This window comes from Aegilops tauschii, chromosome 1 (assembly GCF_002575655.3).
Source record: "Aegilops tauschii subsp. strangulata cultivar AL8/78 chromosome 1, Aet v6.0, whole genome shotgun sequence".
Taxonomy (NCBI): domain Eukaryota; kingdom Viridiplantae; phylum Streptophyta; class Magnoliopsida; order Poales; family Poaceae; genus Aegilops; species Aegilops tauschii.
Window position 1 is genome coordinate 458,136,695 of NC_053035.3, and position 25,726 is coordinate 458,162,420.

The window sequence follows — 25,726 nt, forward strand, 5'->3', positions numbered from 1 at the left end:
GCAACCCAATTTTATTTTTGTTCCTTGCTTTTTGTTCCTGTTTAGTAATAAATAAATCATCTAGCCTCTGGTTAGATGTGGTTTTATGTTTAATTAGTGTTTGTGCCCAGTAAGACCTATAGGATCTTCTTGGATGATAATTATTTCATCTTGCTGAAAATATCAGAAACTTTCTGCTCACGAAAACAATTGTTAAAAATCACGAGAACGTGATAAAATACTGATTCCAATTGCAGTAGATCAATAAACAAATTATTTAGGTCGTCCTATTTTGTTAGAATTTTTGAGTTACGGAAAGTTTGCGTTTGATACAGATTACTACAGACTGTTCTGTTTTTGACAGATTCTGTTTTTCGTGTGTTGTTTGCTTATTTTGATGAATCTATGAGTAGTATCGGAGGGTATGAACCATAGATAAGTTGGAATACAGTAGGGTTAACACCACTATAAATAAAGAATGAGTTCATTACAGTACCTTTAAGTGGTGGTTTGTTTTCTTTCGCTAACGGAGCTCATGAGATTTTCTATTGAGTTTTGTGTTGTGAAGTTTTCAAGTTTTGGGTAAAGATTCGATGGACTATGGAATAAGGAGTGGCAAGAGCCTAAGCTTGGGGATGCCCAAGGAACCCGAAGGTAGTATTCAAGGACAACCAAGAGCCTAAGCTTGGGGATGCCCCGGATGGCATCCCCTCTTTCGTCTTCGTTCATCGGTAACTTTACTTGGAGCTATATTTTTATTCACCACATGATATGCGTTTTGCTTGGAGCGTCATTTTATTTTGTTAGTATTTGCTTTCTGTTATTTAGAATAATGTTTTGCATCTCTATTTTCTATAAAAATGTCAAGGATAGCCTTTACCATGCTTATTTTGCAAGTATACATGTTGCTGTTTCAAAACTGAAAGCTTACCGCTGTTGCAAAATTTCCCTAGAAAAGTCAGAATATGATAAAATGTTGAATCTTTTTGCATATTGAGCTCTGATAAATTTTCTACAGTGTGGTAGAATTTCATAATGTTTGGAGTTAGGGAAGTATGATGAATCTTGCATTCTTTACAGACTGTACTGTTTTGGCATATTGTTGTTATGTTTGCATTGTTTGCATATGTTTGCTTGTTTAATGATGCTATTTGAGGATAGGAGTATTAAATATGCAGAGGCATTTAGTATGCAATGTTGAATAATAATTTTAGTGATTTGTTACAGTAGAAAATAATAAGGTTTTTGCATTGGTTTATACTAACTTATCTCACGAGTTCTTGTTGAGTTTGGTGTGGATGAAGCTTTCGAGATTTAGGAAACCGTGATATGAGAGAAATTAAGGAGACAAAAGCTCAAGCTTGGGGATGCCCAAGGCTCCCCAAGATAATATTTCAAGAAGTCTCAAGCATCTAAGCTTGGGGATTCCCCGGTAGGTATCCCACCTTTCTTCTTCAACAATTATCGGTTAGTATCGGTTGAGCCTAAGTTTTTGCTTCTTCACATGGTGAGTGCTATCCTTGAAATGTTGTTTTATTTTGTTTTGCTTGTTGTTTGAATAATATCCCAAGATCTGAAATTCTTAAATGAGAGAGAGTCTTCACATAGCTACATAATTATTTAACTGCTCATTGATCTTCACTTATATCTTTTTGGAGTACTTTGTCATTTACTCGTGTGCTTCACTTATATCCTATGAGTAAATGGTTGAATGATTTGAATGCCATAAATCTGAAATTATATATGTTTCGTATGCCTTTCCCATGGGGAGTAATGCCTTCACATATAAGAAGTAGAGGTGGTAAAGTTTTTGAAGGTTAGCAAACATTGTATTGGTCACTTGAACAATTCATGAAAGAATATTGAAGGAAGAGAGATTTCACATATAAATATACTATCTTGGACATCTTCTATGATTGTGATCCCCATTAATTATTTTCAAACTTGATCAAATTAGTTGAAGTTGGACAAGGAATACAACTTAATGAGTTATGTTTGGGTATATTTGTAGAAGTTATATTGTTATGGATCCTCTAACATGTGGTTCTTGCTATTTAGAATCCTTTGCTAGCCAAAATATCTGTACTAAGCGGGAATACTGCTTGTGTATCCAAAATCCTTGAACCAAGTTCCTTCCATGAATGTCCACCATATCTACCTATATGCGGTATTTACCTGCCGTTCCAAGTAAATTTGCATGTGATAAACTCTAAACCTTCAAATAATAATATGTTTTGTATGCCCGAATCGCTCATGTAGCGACTAGGGGATGCCATTATCTTCCATGCTAGGTGGGTTATTCTCACGATGAGTGGACTCCGCTCATCATTCACGAGAAAATGGCTGGTAATTGGGATGCCCAGTCCTATGGTCAAAATATCAAAAACAAAATCGTAATTAATTTAAACAAAACTCCCCCAGGATTGTTGAAAGTTGGATGGCACCCGTTGTTTCGGACAAGCCGTGGAGTGTGATTGTTGGTGGAGGGGGAGTAAAATCTTTAACTTTCTGTTTGGGAACCGCCTATAATGTATGTAGTATGGAAGATATTGGGAACTCTTGGTCGTTATGTTGACAATGAAAGCATACCTCTCAAAATTGTTTTCATCTATGTTTTAGCTTAGAGCTCTGGCACCTCTGCAAATCCCTGCTTCCCTCTGCGAAGGGCCTATCTTTTACTTTTATGCAAGAGTCAGTAGTATTCCTTCTCATTCCAACCTAATTTTTAGTTGGCAAGCATCATGTGGTGGAGAAAGATCTAAGAATATATGGCCATTCAAATATATTTGATCATGAATTATTATTGTTGACAATTATCTATATGATAAATAAGTTGGGAGGCGAAACATTAAGCCCCTATCTTTCTCTGTGTTCGATGGATGCTATTTGTTCTAAAAATATGCTTTGAGTGGTAGCAATCATGGAAGACTATATGATAGTTGAGTATGTGGAATTTGCTAAATCAAAGCTCTTACATAGACCCCTCCTGAAAATAAGATGAATTGCAATTGTTTGATGATTGAGAACATAGTTTGTTAGTTTTCAAGAAAGTTTATGATCTACGCTTTAACATGTTAATAGCTTGTTACTTGATCATGAAATTTTTTATGATATGAGCTACTGTTATGGTATATAATGATGCTAGAAAAAGTGATTGGAACTATCATTGATCAAACTTGTGCACCTGCTAGCGTTCACACTTCATAAATTATTTCTTTTATCATTTACCTACTCGAGGACGAGCAGGAATTAAGCTTGGGTTTGCTGATACGTCTCCAACGTACCTATAATTTATGAAGTATTCATGCTATTATATATATATATTCTATTTTGGATGTTTAATGGGCTTTATTATACACTTTTATATTATTTTTGGGACTAACCTATTAACCGGAGGCCCAGCCCAAAATGCTGTTTTCTTGCCTATTTCAGTGTTTCGAAGAAAAGGAAAATCAAACGGAGTCCAAACGGAATGAAACCTTCGGGAGAGTTGTTTTTGGAACGGAAGCAACCCAGGAGACTTGGAGTAGACGTCAGGGAAGCTTCGAGGAAGCCACGAGGCAAGGAGGCGCGCCCTACCCCATGGGCGCGCCCCCACCCTCGTGGGCCCCTCGTGGCTCCCCTAACCGACTTCTTTCACCTATATATATATATATCCATATACCCTAAAGACATCGGGGAACACAATAGATCGGGAGTTCCACCGCCGCAAGCCTCTGTAACCACCAAAAACCAATCGGGACCCTGTTCCGGCACCCTGCCGGAGGGGGGATCCCTCACTGGTGGCCATCTTCATCATCCCTCTCCATGAAAAGGAGGGAGTAGTTCACCCTCGGGGCTGAGGGTATGTACCAGTATCTATGTGTTTGATCTCTCTCTCTCTCTCTCTCTCTCTCTCGTGTTCTTGATTTGGCACGATCCTGATGTATCACGAGCTTTGCTATTGTAGTTGGATCTTATGATGTTTCTCCCCCTCTACTCTCTTGTAATGGATTGAGTTTTCCCTTTGAAGTTATCTTATCGGATTGAGTCTTTAAGGATTTGAGAACACTTGATGTATGTCTTGCATGTGCTTATCTGTGGTGACAAGGGGATATTAACGTGATCTACTTGATGTATGTTTTGGTGATCAACTTGCGGGTTCCGTAACATTGTGAACTTATGCATAGGGGTTGGCACACGTTTTCGTCTTGACTCTCTGGTAGAAACTTTGGGGCACTCTTTGAAGTACTTTGTGTTGGTTGAATAGATGAATCTGAGATTGTGTGATGCATATCGTATAATCATACCCACGGATACTTGAGGTGACATTGGAGTATCTAGGTGACATTAGGGTTTTGGTAGATTTGTGTCTTAAGGTGTTATTCTAGTATGAACTCTATGATAGATCGAACGGAAAGAATAGCTTCGTGTTATTTTACTACGGACTCTTGAATAGATTGATCAGAAAGGATAACTTTGAGGTGGTTTCATACCCTACAATAATCTCTTCGTTTGTTCTCCGCTATTAGTGACTTTGGAGTGACTATTTGTTGCATGTTGAGGGATAGTTATATGATCCAATTATGTTATTATTGTTGAGAGAACTTGCACTAGTGAAAGTATGAACCTTAGGACTTATTTCCTAGCATTGCAGTACCGTTTACGCTCACTTTTATCATTAGTTACCTTGCTGTTTTTATATTTTCAGATTACATAAACCTTTATCTACCATCCATATTGCACTTGTATCATCATCTCTTCGCCGAACTAGTGCACCTATACAATTTACCATTTTACTGGGTGTGTTGGGGACACAAGAGACTCTTTGCTATTTGGTTGTAGGGTTGTTTGAGAGAGACCATCTTCAACCTACGCCTCCCACGGATTGATAAACCTTAGGGCATCCACTTGAGGGAAATTTGCTACTGTCCTACAAACCTCTGCACTTGGAGGCCCAACAACGTCTACAAGAAGAAGGTTGCGTAGTAGACATCAGTTGCCATTAAGGATAAAAAGATGGGGCCTATTCCTACATGAATAGATCTTGTCTACATCATGTCATCGTTCTTATTGCATTACTTCGTTTTCCATGAACTTAATACACTAGATGCATACCGGATAGCGGTCGATGTGTGGAGTAATAATAGTAGATGCAGGCAGGAGTCGGTCTACTAATCTTGGACGTGATGCCTATATACATGATCATTGCCTTCGATATCGTCATAATTATTTGCTCTTCTATCAATTGCCCAACAGTAATTTGTTTACCCACCGTATGCTATTTTCTCGAGAGAAGCCTCTAGTGAAATCTACGGCCCCCGGGTCTATTTCCTATCATATAAAACCCAAAAATACCTTGCTGCAATTTTTCTCTATTTATTTTATTTTGTGTTTTTGCGAGATCTATTTATCAAATGTCATACAATTTAATCTATCTCAATACCGAGGAGGGATTGACAACCCCTCTTACGTGTTGGGTTGCAAGTATTTGTTATTTGTGTCCAGGTGTTGTTTACATAGTGTTTCTTGGTTCTCCTACTGGATTGATAACCTTGCTTTCATAACTGAGGGAAATACTCCCCTTTGTTGTGCTGCATCATCCTCTCCTCTTCGGGGAAATACCAACACAGATACAAGCAATCAGACATCATCTTAATGAAGAGAGTTGTAAAGATTCAAGGTTGATCAAGACTAAGTACAAAGAGTGATTCAATTTGATCAACACACAAAGCATAGAAGATGTACCAAGCGGGATCAAGTGATCTCATGTTATGGTAAGCATTGTCCATTACGCTTTGTGTACTTACCCGTGGTCTATATGAGAGTTGTTTGTGGGGTTAGGTATGTTTTCATGGTCGTGCATCAGAAGGAAAATATCATATATCCCATGGAGGATGAAATCAAGTGGTGATTGTCATCAAGATTGTAGTATGCAAGTTCAAGTGGAGCATCATGAAGAGATCATGCTTGAAGCTTGCCGTCCATTTTGGTGACAATGGACTTGTGAAGATGTGCCGAAGAATGGCTCACCCATAGTAGAGTATGGGAAGGTGGTCCAACTTGAGGAAGTCAAGATCGTCATCATCTAGCTCAAGTGGACTCTGTGCAAGGCAAAGGTTTGCCCTTGATAGGTTTTCTATTTTGCCGGTCTCATGGTGGTAGTTGGGAGACCGGGTTATAGGATCGATTGCCTTACTATCAAGGGGGTTTCTCAAGTAAGTAGCTTGGTCGTATCATTCATAGAGAGCTCAAACCATTGCATCCTTGCATCATCTTTCTCAGTTCTTATTTGGTGTTTCTCATTGTGAGTTTTAGAGCATTTGGTCATCTTCATGACAAGCTCGAGTTAATCGAAAACGGAGTTCACATATGCATCTTCTATGATGTTTTCAGTGTTGGAGTTTATGCCAGTTCTTTACTGATGGAGGTTTCACATCTCTATTTCATAGGCATACTCCCCCTGCCACTTCTTACTATTTCTATGTTGGAGTTTATTCCAGTTCTTCGCTGTTGGATAGTACTCGTCATCATCTATCCAACAAGTTTGAGTTTGCTCTATTCAGAGCTCATTTGCAGAAGTTATGGTAGTTCTGGTTTTCCTGCTTCCATCTGTTTGTTTGGGCCTTTTTGAAGCTCACTAGCGGTAGTACCGCCCTGGGTAGCAGTAGTACCGCTTGCGCGGTACTTCCGCAGTGCAGTGCCGCGGGCACTACCACTTGGGTTCAGGCTTCTGGACTCGTTTTCGCTTCGTCGGTAGTACAACGGCAGTTGGGCACGGTAGTACCATTTTGGACGGTAGTACGACACCTGCCCCGCGGTACTTCCACGACGGACTACCTTCACACTACCGCCTATCTCTTTGCTCTTGTAGTCCCTTGCTGCCTCCATGGTAGTAGAGCAGTAGTAGGGTACGGTATTGCCGTCCTATCCTCCCTCTACTACCGCTGGTTCTCTGTATCTTGAGACACTAAGCGGTAGTACCGCTTGTGAGGACGGTAGCACCGCTTCGGCAGCACTACCGCGCCTGGACTTCCGTTCTCTCAGTACTACACATGGAACTACCGCCCCAAGCGGTAGTACCGCTCCTTTGGGCGGTAGTACCGCTTGCGTGCGGACCGGGGGCACGATTGGATTTAGAGTGGCCTATAAAAGGGGGTCTTCTTCCCCACAGCATCCCATTCCTTGGAGCTCGTGTTCTTCCCCCATTGTTGACCTTCTTCGAGCTTGCTATCTCTCAATCCTCCAATGATTCTTGCTAGTTCTTGAGGGAAAAGAGAGAGGAGATCTAGATCTACGTTTCCACCATTCACTTTCTCCTCTATGTGAGGGGAACCCCTTTGGATCTAGATGTTGGAGTTTTTTGTGTTCTCTTCTCTGTTCTTCCTCTCATTTTCCTCCATAGCATTAGTTGTTGTGGTGAGATTTGGGAGAGAAGGACTTGGGCACTCCGTGTGCCCTTGCCATTGCTTTTGGTGCATCGGTTTGAGTTCTCCACAGTAATACGTGGAAGTGAAAGTTGAGAAGCTTATTACTCTTGGGTGTTTGGGTACCCTAGAGCTTGTTCCTCTTCGGTGCCCTAGACGTTTGGTGTGTTCGTAGCTCAATCATTGTGGTCTAAAGCTCCGGGGTCTCCAATTAGGTTGTGGAGATCACCCTGAGCAATTTGTACGGGTTTCAGTGACCGCCCCAAGGGTTGCCAAAGTGTATGGGTTCAATGACCGCCCCCAAGGGTTTCCATTTGTACTAGTTCAGTGACCGCCCTCAAGGGTCCCTTAGTGGAATCATGACATCTTGCATTGTGCGAGGACGTGAGGAGATTACGGTGGCCCTAGTGGCATTTTGGGGAGCATTGTGCCTCCACACCGCTCCAAATGGAGATTAGCATCCGCAAGGGTGTGAAATTTGGGATACATCATCGTCTCCGCGTGCCTCGGTTATCTCTTATCCGAGCCCTTTACTTATGCACTTTACTTTGTGATAGCCATATAGTGTTTCATGTTATATATCTTGCTATCACATAGTTGTTTATCTTGCTTAGTATAAGTTGTTGGTGCACATAGGTGAGCCTAGTTGTTTTAGGTTTTGTGCTTGACAAATTAAACACTAGTTTCATGCCACATTTGTTCAAGCCTAAACCGTAATTATTTTAAAGCGCCTATTTACCCCCCTCTAGGCGACATCCATGATCTTTCAGCAGTAGTAGTAGCAGCAGCAGGAGCAGCAACAATAGGAGCAATAGTAGCAGCAACAACAATAGTAGTAGCAAGAGCAGCAACAGAAGTAGTAGTAGTAGAAGATGATTTCCACTACAATGATTTTGGTGTTTCCTGAAGAAGCAGAAGAAGAAGAAGAAGAAGAAGAAGAAGAAGAAGAAGAGGTCAAGGAGGACTATTGTAGGACGAAGTATGTCTAGAGGGTGGGTGACTACTTGCCAAAATAAAAATGACGCTTTTCCTAATTTTAGTTCTTGGCAGATTTTAGCAACTCTAAGCAAGTCAAGTAACACCCTACACATGCAATTCTAGAGTATGGCCAGCAGAAAGTAAAGATATTGCCAGTGATAGTAAGGTAGAGGGAAGGATTTGGAGATATGCAAACACTATGGTGACACGAAAGATTTCGACCCGTGGTTCCGATAGGTGGTGCTATAGTATGTCCACGTTGATGGAGGCTTCAATCTCAACGATCAATTATCACAAGGATTGCGGTTGCGAGATTCAATGAGGAATCGAGTCCATGAAGAGCTCCACCCAAAAGGGTCCACGAAGAAGCAAACTTGCATATCCCATAATGGCTTATGCCCACGAAGGGCTGGCCTTACTCGGGGTAGATCTTCACTAAATAGGAAATCTGCTTGCCCTCACAAACTTCTTGGTTTCTCCACATGACTTGGAAACTCCCAAGCACACCTAAACCAATCTAGGGGCACCACCCTCCAAAAGTTAATAAATGAGGTTGTGACAATGAACTCTCTCTCTCTCCCTGGATCTTCAATACCATGTTCACATGAGCTTCTCACATGATCGGGATCTATTCGATGTAATATGTGGTGTGTTTGTCGGGACATGATGAATTTTCACTTTATGGATCAAATTGTTCATTGAAATCAATGAAATCTTTGAGGTTTTCTTGCGGTACAATTAAATATTTTTGCATGCTTTCTGATCTATCTATCTTCTTTGGCCAAGTTTGATGGGTTTTTCCTTAGAGGGAGTGGTGCCTTGTAGTGGGTTCAATCTTGCGGTGCACTAACCTAGTGAAAAAGGGCAAAGACACATATTGTATTGTTGCCACTAAGGATAAAATGATGGGGTTTTGTCACATTTATTAACATGTCTACATTGTGTCATCTTGCTTATTGCGATACTCTATTTCTTGCAACTTAATACCTTAAGATGTGTGCTGGATAGTGGTTTTTGTGTGGAGTATTAGTAGTAGATGCAGTTGGATTAATGGTCTACTTATCACGATTGTAATTCTTACATGAGATTATACCATGAATGTGTTGGAAATATGTCCTAGATGCAATAATAAAGTGGTTATTATTATATTTCCTCATGATAATCGTTTATTATCCATGCTATAATTGTATTGATTGGAAACTCAAATACATGTGTGGATACATAGACAATGACATGTCCCTAGTGAGCCACAACCGGACTAGCTCGTTGATCAAATATGGCTATGGTTTCCTAGCCATAGACATTAGTTGTCATTTGATAACGGGATCACTTCATTAGGAGAATGATGTGATGGAAAAGACCCAAACTATAAATGTAGCATATGATCATATCAAGTTTATTGCTATCATTTTCTACATGTCAAGTATCTGTTCCTATGACCATGAGATCATGCAACTCACTGACACCAGAGGAGTACCTTGTGTGTATCAAACGTCGCAACATAACTGGGTGACTATAAAGATGCTCTACAGGTATCTCCAAGGGTGTCTATTGAGTTGGCATGGATCAAGACTGGGATTTGTCACTCCGTATGACGGACAGGTATCTCAGGGCCTACTCGGTAATACAACATCACAATGAGCTTGCAAGCAATGTGACTAAAGAGTTAGCCATGGGATCTTGTATTACAGAACGAGTAAAGTGACTTGCCGGTAACGAGATTGAACTAGGTATGGAGACACCAACGATCGAGTCTCGGGCAAGTAACATACCAATGGACAAAGGGAACTAGATACGGGATTAGCTGAATCCTTGGCATTGAGGTTCGACCGATAAATATCTTTGTAGAATATGTAGGAACCAATATTGACATCCAGGTCCCGCTATTGTTATTGACCGTAGAGGTGTCTTGGTCATGTCTGCATAGTTCTCGAACCCGCAGGGTCTACACACTTAACGTTTGGTGACGATCTAAGTATATTTGAGTTATTGTGTTGGTGACCGAAGTTTATTCGGAGTCCCAGATGAGATCCCGGACACGACGAGAAACTCCGGAATGGTCCGGAGGTGAAGATTGATATATAGGATGAAGGGAATCGGATTCCGGAATTGTTCCGGGAGGTACCGGTTATCGCCGGAAGACTGAAAAGGGTTTCGGGAGGTCTCGACAAGTGTTGGGGGCCTCATGGGCCAGGGGAAGGGGGCACACCGGCCCACACGGGGTTGGGCGCCTCCCCTCACCCAACCCACTCGGCCAGAGGAGGTGGTGCGCCCCCCCTAGGGCAGCCGCCCCCTTGCTCGGGAGGCATGGCTCCTAGGGGGCGCCACCCAACCCTAGGGCGCCTCCCCTTGGTGGCCGCCGCCCCACCTTGGGGGAAACCCTAGGGCGCCCCTACCTCCTCCCTTCCCCCTATATATAGAGGCAGAGAGGAAGGGCAGCATGACCCATCTATGCCACGACGCTGCCCTTCCTCTCCCTCGTAGTTTCTCTCCTTCGCGAGGCTTGGCGAAGCCTGATATGTCCATTTTGTATCATGTTTTCGTATTGTTATTTATAATGTTTTATGCATAATATACTTTTTGGAGTAATTCTAATGCCTTTTCCCTCATAATATGCAAGGTTTACACAAAGAGGGAGAATACCGGCAGCTGGAATTCTAGACCTGAAAAGCTACGTCAGAGTTACCTATTCTGCACATCTCCAAATGAGCTGAAAATTTATGGAGAATTGTTTTGGAATATATGGAAAATAATGGAGCAAATAACTACCGGAGGAGGCCCACCAGGTGGGCACAACCCACCTAGGCGCGCCCTGGTGGGTTGTGCCCTCCTCGGCCCACCTCCGGTGCCCCTCTTCTGGTATATAAGTCATTTTGACCTAGAAAAAAAATAAGAGGAGGACTTTTGGGACGGAGCGCCACCGTCTTGAGGCGGAACTTGGGCAGGAGCACTTTTGCCCTCCGGCGGAGTTATTCCACCGGGGGAACTTCCCTCCCAGAGGGGGCAATCATCGTCATCGTCATCACCAACAACCCTCTCATCTTTGGGAGGCCAATCTCCATCAACATCTTCAACAACACCATCTCCTCTCAAACCCTAGTTCATCTATTGTGTTCAATCTTTGTACCGGAACCTCAGACTGGTACCTGTGGGTGACTAGTAGTGTTGATTACATCTTGTAGTTGATTACTATATGGTTTATTTCGTGGAAGATTATATGTTCAGATCCTTTATGCTATTTAATACCCCTCTAGTCTTGAGCATGATTATCATTTGTGAGTAGTTACTTTTGTTCTTGAGGTCACGGGAGAAATCTTGTTGCAGGTAATCATGTGAACTTGATATGTGTCCGATATTTTGATGATATGTATGTTATGATTCCCTTAGTGGTGTCATGTGAACGTTGACTAGATGTCACTTCACCATATTTGGGCCTAAGGGAATGCATTGTGGAGTAGTTATTAGATGATGGGTTGCTAGAGTGACAAAAGTTTAAACCCTAATTTATGCGCTACTCTATAAGGGACCGATTTGGATCCAAAAGTTTAATGCTATTGTCGAGGATATACCCCGAGGCGTAAACCGGCCGGTAGTATAACCCGGCCGGACTTGGCGGTTTACTTCGGACCCGGCTGAGACTTGACGATTCACGGGCGACCCGTTTGGACCTGGCGGTTTACGATTCATTGGTAATCTGGCAGGCGGGTCAGAGGAGCGACAAGACCCGGTGGCCCAACGGGCGGTTCATGAAGGCCGGTTCATACTATGGTGGGCCGTTTTAAGAGGAAAGGCATGAGGAATATTTATCTTACAAGGAGTTTAGACCAGGACTTGTATCCGGTTTGTATTAGAGATAGACTAGTCCTAATCCTAGTAGGACTCCACATGTAACCCGCCCCTTCAACTTATATAAGGAGGGGCAGGGCTCCCCAAAGAGGGACAAGGGACAAGCAAGAAGCAACAATCTCTAGGGCTAGACACAAAGAGCCGGTTTACCGGCAACTCTCTCGTGATCATAATGAGACCTAGCCACAAACAGCATGTAGGGTTGTTACCGGATGATGTTTCCCGGGGCCCGAAGCTGTCTAAATCCTTGTCTTGTGTTGCGTCTCTCGATTCCGCTCAACCCCTCTCAAGCTACCACATAGATGCGTTGGCCTCGCGACTAAGTCCTGACACTAAGGACATCTGCCGTGACGAAACCACGACATGACAAAACCACGACAGTTGGCGCCCACCGTGGGTCTCGCGCACGGTGGTGTTGAGTTCTTGGAGGGATTTTTTTCCAAGGCTTCGAGGAGTTCACGTGTTTCCGGATGAAGAAGAACCGATTTGGAAGACGTGCAATTTGTGAGATTTGTGTTCAAAGGAAAATTAGGGTTGTGTGCGTCGTCGTGGCATCGTCTCAATCCGTCCGAGACAAGATCTTTGGCACGAGGTGATTTTGTCGGCCACGTTACTACTCCGAGGCCGACTGGAGTTCAAGCGATCCATCCGACCACAGGTTCCGCGAAGCTGCCGCAGCCACAGTCGTCCCTGCTGTTCTGCCGTGTTGCAGCTGCCGTTCTGTACGTAGCATCCGCAGTAGCGGGTGCTCACGAGGGAATCAACTCCCGAGGCAAAACATCAATCTGCCGCGGCTGCTTTGTGCGTGAGACCAAAATCAAGTCATCAACTATTACTCCATCATCCACTATGACGTGTGAAGGCACTAGTCAAACTGATGGGTCAAACCAAGCACGACCCGGAGGAGATCTTGGTCGCACGGAGTTGGCCTCGCGTCCACGCGCCGCATCAAGTTGTCGCCGCGCCTCCAAGCTATTACGGCTGGCTTGGGCCCTGCCGTCGCGACTACTTCACTTCTGAGCCGCCGCTGTGCTGGATCACCTTTTGCCTCCGTCGACCCCGTGCCAAGCGGCTTGCCATCATCGTCGACTCGCGGGTGCCGCCGCCGCTACTTTGAGCCGCCAGCCGCCGAGCCTCCCAAACCGCCGGCCTCCGAGTGTTGCGAGCCGCCCCGACCGGGTTGCCGTCGAGCCACCCCGGCCAAAGCGGGCTCACCTACGCCTCGCCCTCGACCCAGCGGCCTCAAGCCGCCTATACATCCGCTAGTCTGCCTCAGTATCCGTTCCGGGTTGCCGCCTGCTTCGCCTGTTTCCGTTCCGAGCTGCCCTGTTGAGCCACGCAGCACCTTCAGCCTCCACCGCCGTTTTATCCTTGTGGAGAGCAGCCTCGCGCCTCCAACGTTGAACCGCCTCCGCTGCCGCCCGCAAGGTACTCGTCGTCTAGCAGGTGCCCCTCGGCCGAGGCGCCTCGGCTGTCGCTGCCGTCTTTGCCGGCCCTGTCTTCGCGGTCTTCTGCCCGCGCCTCGTTGGAGTCGCCGAGCCGCTGCTCCTGCCGCCGCATGTTGAGCCGACGCCACCAGTGAGGTCAACGGTCGTACCCCGCGGCGCCGCCTGCACCTGATGCCGCGGTCTTCACAAGCCATTACGGCCAAATCGACCTTGCTCTGCCTCAGCAATATGTGGCAACTTACTGCCGATGATTTGGACGTCATAAAACAGAAGCTGGAGGCAGCCAACAAAGCAATTCATTGATCTACCAAACATGTGAAGGTAACTAGTGCAAGTGGCAGGACCTAGTGATTCAAATCCCAAGGCTGCAGCTGGGGACGCCACTAGCAAGTTGCGTGTGCATGCGTGAAATTTTCAAACAACAAAATCATGCCAAAGGAAAAAGGGAGCAAGCCCTCACGCAGAGAAAACAAGCTACAAGATTCATTATCTGAGCTAGACACACACACACACACACACACAAAAGGAGTACTACCAGCTGCTGATAATGGCAAAAGTAAACTTGGTCGAAACCATTTGGTCAGAAGAAAATACAGAGAAGAAGGGAGCAGCTGGACTGGTTAAAGTAACTATGACCCGGAAAAGAACGAAGACTCGACTCTGCCGCAGCCGCGGCCGTACCACGCCAGCGTGTCTCCGCTGTCAGGCCTCGCCTCGTCGACCCACCGGTGCGCTTCGGACTCACCTGCGCCTCCTCAGTTTGGCCGCGCCTGGATTCTCTCTGGCGCCCATGCACCTGCGACGCTCGCTCCGGTGGCTTCACCGTCCATTTTTGCACACATACATGGAGATCAAGTGCGCGCTAATGGCCGCACCCACATACGTGCGAACAATACCAGGTGCTATTTACCCTATTTATTTTTAAGTACATATTAATTCATCCAAGCAAAACTACTTTGCCCTGCTGTATTTTATATGCAGGAGAATTATTCATTACAAAATGACATTATACCGCGGAGATGGAGGCGTGCCAACATCATTCGGCACAGGTGGTCGCTGTTATTCAACGGACTCCCAGACCAGCTTCCAACTCCGTGGCAGTCTCTTGCGACCGCACCGGTTTACAACGCCACGGACAACTCGCCCGTCCGCTTTTGCGGCCGGTTCACACGTCCACACCGGCTTACAATGAGGAGGATAACTACTGGCCTAACGTATCAGGTGAAATCCATCCATTATATTTTTATATTATATTGCTTTCTTTAAAAAAGAGCAATTACTTTGGGTTGCGATGTTTTTTTTATGCAGGACAATTGTCCATCGCAAAAACTATGGTCGTGTCATGGATGTATAGCTCGCACCACCATTATAATGCGCTAGCATCTGACCACAACATCAAGGTCGATGAATATATCTGCAAGCCGCCATTCTGCAGACCAGTTTACATCAACATGATGTGGTTAACTCACCCGTTCGCGCCGGTTTACAACGCCGCAGCCGACTCATCTGTCCGTACCGCCTCTGATGCTGCGGTCGTATTTTCCGTCCGTCTCTCGCGGCCTGGTCTACATCAACACGCCAGGCCGCACATGTCTGAATGAGCTGTTTATTGAGTATAAAGCCATTCACTGCTTGGGTAGCCCGGTTTTGTTTCAATTGGAGGCAAATTATCATCAACCGTCGTCTGCACTGGATGGCTCAATGAGCAAGCGCACAAGTCGCCGCCACTACAGTTTGGTTAACTTCAAATAGCCAGTTGGAAGGAACCATTGGCCGAGTTGCTGACACGGCTCATACAGGATGATTTATAACCCGCCGCAGTCACCTCAACCTTCTGTGGATTCACATCGTGCTATCAACACCAATGAACAAGTTATGCCGGTTTATATCATGGTCAAATATGGAGAGTCTCAAGCCAACTCCTCGAGTCACCTTTGAGACTCGGGGGCTACGATGACATGACTCAGTAAATCTTGCCAGTTTCAGCAAATTTAAGAGCCCCACGACGATGGAGGGAAATATAACCCGGTCCCAGAGGCTACTGCCATATGGATGAAAATTTAAGGGCCGTCAGAAAATTCCGGTTCAAAGTGAAGAATGCCGGTTTAAAATCCGGTTCAAGGGAAATCTTTCTCCCACGAAGCTCTGAAGCTCTCAAATCCGGTTTAAGAATTTACGGTTCAAAAAGAAATTAAGTTCTCGCAAGTTCGAGTTGAAAGGCCGTCAGAAAATTTTCGGCTGAAAATGAAGATTCCGATTTACAATCCGGTTCAAGGGAAAGATGTCTCCCACAAAGCTTTGAAGCTCTCAATATCCGGTTCAAAATCCCGACTCAAGAAGAATTTATCTATTGCAAAAAGTAAAAGGTTGCCGAAGAGGCCTGTTGCCATGATGCACGGTTCGAACATGGGTATCCTGCCTCATTGGCTTATCATATTATTGATCACTTGGGGGCTTGGTCGTATCCGAACCATAGCTACACCTCTTGATCGGCGCAATGCCACAGCATCACTTGGGGGCTTGGTCGTATCCGAACCATAGCTACACCTCTTGATCGGCGCAATGCCACAACATCACTTGGGGGCTTGGTCGTACCCGAACCATAGCTACACCTCTTGATCGGCGCAATGCCACAGCATCACTTGAGGGCTTGGTCATACCCGAACCATAGCTACACCTCTTGATCGGCGCAATGCCACAACATCACTTGGGGGCTTGGTCGTACCCGAACCATAGCTACACCTCTTAATCGGCGCAATGCCACAGCATCACTTGGGGGCTTGGTCGTATCCTAACCACAGTCACACTTCTTGATCGGCTCAAAGCCACATCAATCCGGGGCCAAAGAGAGTGTTGTAAAACAACAGCTCAAACATAGGCACCCACTGAGCACAGCTCACAATGTTGCTTGGGGATTCTTTGCTGTCGAATTTAGGGCCTGGCAGCCCGTGAAAAGCCTCGACTACAACGGTTTTATTTGCCTTTTGCTAAGTTTCTCTTTCTTTTGACAAGATTTGTGATATTTTCAAACCGGTGGTCATCAACCCGGCTTGACTTTCAACTACAAGTTGTCAGTATATGATCAGTTATAATCTGGAGACTACCAGCCCGGTCTGGTTTCGACTATAAGTCGCCAAAATTGAATATGGATAAACCAGTGTTTATCACAACCCGGTACGGTTTTATCATAAACCGGCACAATATGAAGGAGTTATCTGTACTCAAGATTGGGATTATCACCCTTACTACAAAAAGTTGGCAAACCAACGATGTGATCCAATGTCACAGGTATGATATATTTCATATTTGATTATTCTTAAGTGCAGCCATGGTTATAAACCCGGGTTATATGTTGGACATTATGACCCGTCCGGCGGTAAACCACCAAGACACTTTAAACTTGTTGTATGCAGAAACAGGTTGAATAAAGCATGATTATAAATCACCGGCGTTTATTAACCCGGCCTGCCTTTCGACTATAAGTTGCTAGTATGATGATAAATTATCCGGTGTTTATTAAACCGGCCTGGCTTTCGACTATAAGTTGCCAGTATGATGATAAATTATCCGGTGTTTATTAAACCGGCCTGGCTTTAAGACGATAAGTCGCCAGTATATGATGAGAAATTATCCGGTGTTTATTAAACCGGCCTGGCTTTAAGACGATAAGTCGCCAGTAGATGATGAGAAATTATCCGGTGTTTGTTAACCCGGCCTGGCTTTGGACTATAAGTCGCCAGTATATATTTGGATTGCGCCATTGGAGTCATGCGCTTATAAATCATTGGGTTATATTATTCAAATAGCCAAACTTGGCTGAATTTTCATTATGATATTGGATGAATAAGGTTTTTATACCGGATTATATTATCTTGAATAGCCAACATGGCTGGATTTTTATTATGGTTATTAATAACCGGTATTATTGAGGTTTTCAAAGTCTCTTTAGCGCAATGGCTATTATTTTATCAAAGGATATGATTTATTCTACAATGGAAGGAATAGTCCCGAGTCGCTACAGGCTTACGACCCGGCACTTGGGGGCTACATCATTCAAATTGAGATTACATGCAAGTCTCATGTCGCTGCAAGCATGCACCATGACACTTGGGGGCTAATGCAAAGTCATTTTTATTGGTCTTATTGAAGACCCGACTCATCACATCATAATGAGCCGGCCCTTGGGGGCTACCAATTGCTCCTGTCAACAATTGAAGGTACACAAGTCTTAAAACCATTATATTGAAAGGTCCATTGCTCAGTTGGTAAAGCACAAAGCTCTTAACCTTGTGGACGTGGGTTCAAGCCCCATGATGGCACTACAAAAAATACACTTCCGTGATGATACGTGTTTGTCACAGTAGGTCGTGTTTTTTGTCATGCATGCACATCCATGACAAATTTATGACAGAATCAAGATAGTCATACCTGTGCTGTCGTAGAAGTGTTCCATGACATTACCAAAATTATCATCACGGAAGTGTCCACTTCCATGACGATAAATCGCACGTCACAGAAGTGCTTTCGTCAAGGGTGACCGACACGTGGCATCCACCGTAATGGAACGCTGTTAAGCTATCGGGTCGGGTTTTGGATCCGATAACCCGTTAACAGCCCCGACCAATGGGTATTTTCCACGTGTAAAATCATCATTGGCTAGAGGAAACACGTGTCAGCTCATCGTTGGGACAGATGTCATCCACTCACTGGACAGAAGGCGCCTATGACACGTCGACACATGGCACGGCCCAACAGTGGCCCATTCCTGTGAAAAGGCCGGCCCGTTTGATTTGGTCAAAAGCTGGCAGGCCGGCCCATGGAAAGCCTGTTAACGGCCTGTTCGCATATAGCCCATTTACAGCCCGCTAACCCAAGGCCCGTTACGCCCTATCCGAATTAGGCCGAGTAGCGTCATCTGGGCCATCCAATATGATTCCAGCCTGTTTTCACTTCTGGCCCATGTATAGCCCATGACGTCTTTCGGCCCATATGAGGCCCTTTGTAACTCTTGGCCCATTAGCGGCCCGTGCTGAAACTGGCCCGTAATGAACAGTGTATTACTTTACACCCATTAACGGCCCGTGGTGAAATTGGCCCGTAATGAACAATGTATCACTTTATACCCATTAACGGCCCGTTATTCCGTTGGGCCGTTTCCAGCCCAAGTTAACTTTCGGCCTTCTGAGGGCCCATTTATTCTTGGGCTCATTTGCAGCATTCGGTTACTTACGGCCCGTTACTGTCATTTTCTGCTTGTGGGCCAAATTCAGCCCGTCGTTACAGTCGGCCCGTTTGTGGACCGTTAGTCTGTTGGGCCATTTTCGTAGCATCACCAAATATGACCTATTAACGGCCCGTTATGGTCAGCCCATAAAACATATGATTTCCATTAAAGGCCCATCTACGGCCCATTAAAGGCCCGTACAAGACCCATAAATGAGTCGGCGGCCCATGGATCCTACGAGACGTAGAAGGCCCATGGATCCTACGAGACGTACAAGGCCAATGGATCCTACGAGACGTAGAAGGCCCATGGATCCTACGAGACGTAGAAGGCCCATGGATCCTACGAGACGTAGAAGGCCCATGGATCCTACGAGACGTAGAAGGCCCATGGATCCGACGGCCCGTGAAGGGCCATGGTAGGGCGAGTTGGCCCCCGTTTGAATGATATAGCATATTCAAAGAATTATCCTACTCAATACTATCACCTCTAAAAAGCATACACTATACAACAAAGAGATCAAGGCATAGAAAGGTAGAATAATCCTACACTATACAATAAAGAAATTACAGCCGATTATACCCACTGGGCATTATGGTTCGGCACAGGTGATAATAAAGCATACACAAACAGCAAATTACATACACTGGGCAAATACAGCTCATACATCATGGACGCGCATCAACTTAACTCCATTTGAACTATAATCTCTTCAGAAAATAGGATTGGCCGGATTCAGATAGCACAAATTTCAGTCTGAAAATCTCCAATTCCTTCATGGTTACCTCAGTGTCTTGTTTCATTTTTTTGACTCCTGCATCTAATACCTGCATGTCCAGTCTCAACTTGTTGATTATACGTTGACAATCATGTACATGTTGTCTTGCCACCTCTAGTTGATGCTCGAGAACATCAGCACATTCCAATTCCAATCCATAATCATTCAGTAACGGCCATGCCGCACTGCTCGCAGATCTTTGTGTTGATGTCACTTCATCCTGAAATGTTTCTGTAAGTACACATGACTAGGGCAAAAATATAGTTACAACAGTGAAGCGAACAAGACACTATTTTGTACTACATGGCAAAACAGGACTAACAACAATGTTACACGTCACTTTAAAAAAATGTTACACGTCATGAAGCATAAGCAGGTGATATTTTAAAAATTATAAAAAAGATAGTCTGTGCAGCCTGCATACAGAAATCCCTCTTAGCTCACCAGAGGAGCATGATGTTGGGGCCCAATCGAAAACACAGACAAGTTACAAATTTAGACAGCACGTTGCGTATAAGTAAGCAAGCAGTTGGCCATTCTGTGCCTCAATTAAAGTATTAGGGAGCATAATGAACAGCAGAGGGTTTCATACAAACATACTACAGCAGGCAAAACTATGCAATCATTAGCGTAGTATAAACTAGATTGTGAGCCTCATGCAATAATAGTTGGTTAATAGACTTCAAAGCTTCAGGCACACTTCGGCAGAGTAATTAAATGGTAAGGCCTTTAATTATGTCAACTAATAGTACTACAAGTACCGAACATCAGGCATGATTATTTGGGCATCTCATTAACTGAGGACAAATAAAGCAATTGAAAAGAGAAAATTAACTATGCCTGAAACAAACAAGGAATTGAACTGTTGAGTTGCATACAGTGACTTACCTTAGCAGGTTGAAGAGGCTCAGCGCAGCTCCTACTTCTCTTGCAAGGCTCCTTCCTAACATCTTGTACTTGGAAATCCTCAATCTTATCTTCATTGCACCCCCTCTCCAAGGTGACACAAACTAGTTACTCGTCTCCTTGGAAGCATCTTCACCTCTAAGTTCTGGGACTCCTTCCAGAAGGCCATGGGCACAAACATTCGCTTCAGCACAGCTTTCCATCCTCAAACTAGTGGCCAAGTCGAGCGAGTCAATCAAATTCTTGAAGATATGCTCAGGGCTTGTGTCATTTCCTTTGGCATGAAATGGGAAGATTGTCTTCCATATGCCGAGTTCTCCTACAACAATAGCTTCCAAGCGAGTTCGGGCAAGGCCCCATTCGAGATCCTCTATGGCAGAAAGTGTCGTACTCCTCTCAATTGGTCAGAGACTGGTGAACGCCAACTTCTTGGCAATGACTTAATCACTGAAGCTGAAGAAATGTGTAAAGTCATCCGTGAAAATCTCAAAGCCGCGCAATCGCGCCAGAAGAGTTACTATCATAGTAAGCACCGTGATGTGGATTTCGAGATCGGAGACCATGTCTACCTCCGCGTCTCTCCAATGAAAGGCACTCGTCGCTTCGGTATCAAAGGGAAGCTTGCCCCTAGATACGTGGGTCCTTTCAAGATCATTGGCAAAAGAGGCGACCTCGCCTATCAACTTGAGCTTCCTTCCAACTTCGAGAACGTGCACGATGTGTTCCACATGTCACAGCTTCGCAAGTGCTTCAAGACGCATGAGCGCACCATCAACTTCGAAGAGATTGACCTCCAAGAAGATCTGTCTTATCATGAGCACCCATTGCTATTCTTGAAGAAACAGAGCGCAAGACTCGCAACAAGTCTATCAAATTCCTGAAAGTGAAGTGGTCGCACCATTCCGACCGAGAAGCCACCTGGGAACGCGAGGACCACCTCCGTTCCGAATATCCGGAGTTCTTTCAGTCCTAGATCTCGGGACGAGATCCTCTCATAGTGGTGGAGTGTTGTAACACCCCGGATGTAACTTTCCATATTTGTAACTCCAACTCTTGCCATTTTCGGCTATGTGTTATGATATTCCCTCCGTGGTCGAGTTTTGTTTCCGTTTTGCATTTTGTTCATGTCATGCATCTCATATCATGTCATCATGTGCATTACATTTGCATACGTGTTCGTCTCATGCATCCGAGCATTTTCCCCGTTGTCCGTTTTGCAATCCGGCACTCCCACCTCCTCCGGCGCACCCCTCTTGTTTATTTTCGTGAGCGGGTGTTGAACGTTCTCGGAATGGACCGAGGCTTGTCAAGTGGCCTTGGTATACCACCGGTAGACCACCGGTCAAGTTTCGTTCCATTTGGAGGTCGTTTGGTACTCCAACGGTTAACCGGGTAACCGCATATGCCTTCTGTGTGTTGCAGCAAACCCCCCCTCTCTAAACAGCCCAAAACCCCTCTAAGTCATCTCCATGCTCTAGGTCGTTCGATCACGATCGTGTGGGCGAAAACCGCACCTCATTTGGAGCCTCCTAGCTCCCTCTACCTATATATACACCTCCCCTCCCGAGACATTCGCAGTACAAACCCTAGAAAATCGCCTCCGGCGCCGCCGGACGTGTCCGTACTGCGCCGGACAAACCCGCCGCCGCCCGCAGCCGCCACCTGCCGCCGCAGCGCCGTCCCCGCCGCCGGCCCGCCAGGCCCGCCGCGGGCCCCCGAAGCCCGTTGCCCCGCCGCCCGAGCGTGCGCCTCCCCGCGCGCTCGCGTCGCCCAAGCGCCGGCGCGCCACCGCCGCCTCGCCCGCCGGCCGGCGCCGCCCTCCGCCGTCGACCACGCCCCGCCGCCGACGCCTCTGCTCCCGCCGGCGCCGTCCTCCCCGGCGCCTCCGTCCCCGAGCCCGAGCCCCGGCCTCCACTCCGTCCCCTCCGGCCGGCCTCCTCCTTCCTCTCCTCCGCCGTCCTCCCTCGCTCCGGCGAGCTCGAACAGCCGTGCCACGGCCAGATCCCGATCCAAAATTCCCGAGGTTGACTTTTCCCCTCTCTCGTTTTTCTCTAAGTCCCAGATTCTTACATTATATGCCCATGTTCATCACATCATAACTATCTGCATATAGCTCCGTTTCGTGCGTGTAATATACCGAAATGTTCGTCTCGTGATGCTCTACATTTTGTTCCATTGCACCATGTTCATTTGAGTCCATCTTGATGCCCAAGTAGCTTCATAAACATGCCATCTTACTGTAGGTATGCTTGTTTTGTCATACATTGCTCTGTAGTGAGTGCATCAAGCTCACCAAGATGCCTTCATATTGTTGTTTCTGCCATGCTCTGTTTTCTGCTAAGTCTGAAACCTGTTAACAAAACTTGCTATGTTTACATGGTTGCCATAATATCTTCTGGTCCTTTTTGGCTTATGGTAAGTAAGGGAAATTTGTCATAGGCATTTAGTGGAATACTGCCATGCCTTTTTTTGCCATGTTAAGTTCCTGTAGCATGTTGATTTTGTGCTCTGTACATTGCTACCTGATGCTGTTTCAGTCATGTCCAGTAATTTCACTAAGTCTGTGAACCTGATATCTTTTGCACTTTTGCCATGCTTGTTTGAACCTGCTGTGGTGTGATCTAGCCGTAGCTCAGTATTCATCTTTTGTCACGCATCTCCTGTAGATTAATGCCATATGCTTTGTTGCTATGTTGGAGTGCTGTAGCATAGTTTCTTGATGTAGTCTAAGTGCTATCATGCTGTTAATCGCAGATTCGTGTCATTCTTGTTTTGCTTGCCATTTGCAAACCGTGCATCCGTTTCCGGTGATCTTTATATCAATTTTGACCGAAATCATCTCATCTTTCCAGTGGCATGCTTGGTTTGCCAAGTTACTGCCTTTTTCATCATTTTTCTTCCGGAGCACGCATATGCATCACATATCATATCTTGCATATCATACATGTTTTGCATCATGTTGCTTGTGCATTTCCCGTGATTGATTGTGGTTCCGTTGCTTGTGTTCTTGTTTTGGGTAGAGCCGGGAGACGAGTTCGTGAACGAGGAACCTGTTGAGTACGCTTACGAGGATCAAGCTTTCGACAACTCTGAGAACCTTGCAGGCAAGATGACCACACCCTCGAAATCACTTCTATCTTTGCTTTGCTAGTTGTTCGTTCTATTGCTATGCTGCGCTACCTACCACTTGCTATATCATGCCTCCTATATTGCCATGTCAGCCTTTAACCATCCTTTCCTAGCAAACCGTTGTTTGGCTAAGTTACCGCTTTTGCTCAGCCCTTCTTATAGCGTTGCTAGTTGCAGGTGAAGTTGAAGTTGGTTCCTTGTTGGAACATGGATATGTTGGGATATCACAATATCTCTTATTATATTAATGCATCTATACATTTTGGTAAAGGGTGGAAGGCTCGGCCTTATGCCTGGTGTTTTGTTCCACTCTTGCCGCCCTAGTTTCTGTCTTACCGATATTATGTTCTTTGAGTTTGCGTTCCTTATGCGGTTGGGTGATTTATGGGACCCCCATGACAGTTCGCCTTGAATAAAACTCCTCCAGCAAGTCCCAACCTTGGTTTTACCATTTGCCACCTAAGCCTTTTCCCCCGGGTTATCGCGAGCCCAAGGGTCATCTTTATTTAAACCCCCGGACCAGTGCTCCTTCGAGTGCTGGCCCAAACTGGGCGATGTTCGGCGCCCCCTGGGCAACCAGGGTCTATGCCAGCCCGACGTCTTGCCCATCCGTTGTGCCCTGAGAACGAGATATGTGCAGCTCCTATCGGGATTTGTCGGCACATTCGGGTGGTTTTTCTGGTCTTGTTTTACCATTGTCGAAATGTCTTGTAAACCGGGATTCCGAGACTGATCGGGTCTTTCCGGGAGAAGGTTTATCCTTCGTTGACCGTGAGAGCTTATGATGGGCTAAGTTGGGACACCCCTGCAGGGTATTATCTTTCGAAAGCCGTGCCCGCGGTTATGAGGCAGATGGGAATTTGTTAATGTTCGGTTCTAGAGAACTTGTCACTTGACTTAATTTAAAATACATCAACCGTGTGTGTAGCCGTGATGGTCTCTTCTCGGCGGAGTCCGGGAAGTGAACACAGTTTGAGTTATTCATGTACGTAAGTAGTTTCAGGATCACTTCTTGATCATTGCTAGTTGACGACCGTTCCTTTGCTTCTTTTCTCGCCCTCATTTGCGTATGTTAGCCACCAGATATGCTTATTGCCTGCTGCAGCTCCACCTCATAACACCATCCTTTCCTATAAGCTTAAATAGTCTTGATCTCGCGGGTGTGAGATTGCTGAGTCCTCGTGACTTACAGATTCTACCAACACAGTTGCAGGTGCCGACGATGCCAGTGCAGGTGACGCAACCGAGCTCAAGTGGGAGTTCGACGAGGAATGTGGTCGTTACTATGTGTCTTTTCCTGATGATCAGTAGTGGAGCCCAGTTTGGGACGATCGGGGATCTAGCATTTGGGGTTGTCTTATTTTTATTTGAATTTGACCATAGTCGGTCTATGTGTGGATTTTGGATGATGTATGAATATTATTTATGTATTGTGTGAAGTGGCGATTGTAAGCCAACTCTCGTTATCCCATTCTTGTTCATTACATGGGATTGTGTGAATATGACCCTTCTTGCGACAAAACCACAATGCGGCTATGCCTCTAAGTCGTGCCTCGACACGTGGGAGATATAGCCGCATCGTGGGCGTTACAAGTTGGTAATCAGAGCCATCCCCGACTTAGGAGTCCCCTGCTTGATCGAATCGCTGGCGTTGTTGAGTCTAGAACAAAAATGTTTTGAGTCTTAGGAGTATATATATCGGAGAGTAGGATTGTTTTACTCCTCAGTCCCTTCGTCGCTCTGGTGAGGTCTCCTGACGTAGAAGTTTTGACTCTTCTCTCCTCAAATTTCACTAAAAATTTTTTAGGATCACGCGGGTATCTTAGAATCGTTCCGATGTTTTTGTGACGAGAACATTGTTCTTGGTGCCTCCTGACATTTAGGGGTTGTGGTAGTGTCCCGTGGAGTTGAGCTCCGAGGTGTTGTCGTCACAATTTTATCGTTGCAGTTCTGGGATACTTGAGTTTCGCATCGAAATCTCTTTTATGCAGTTGTTGGTGAGATCACCTCGAGGCCACCCAGTACTGGGGCG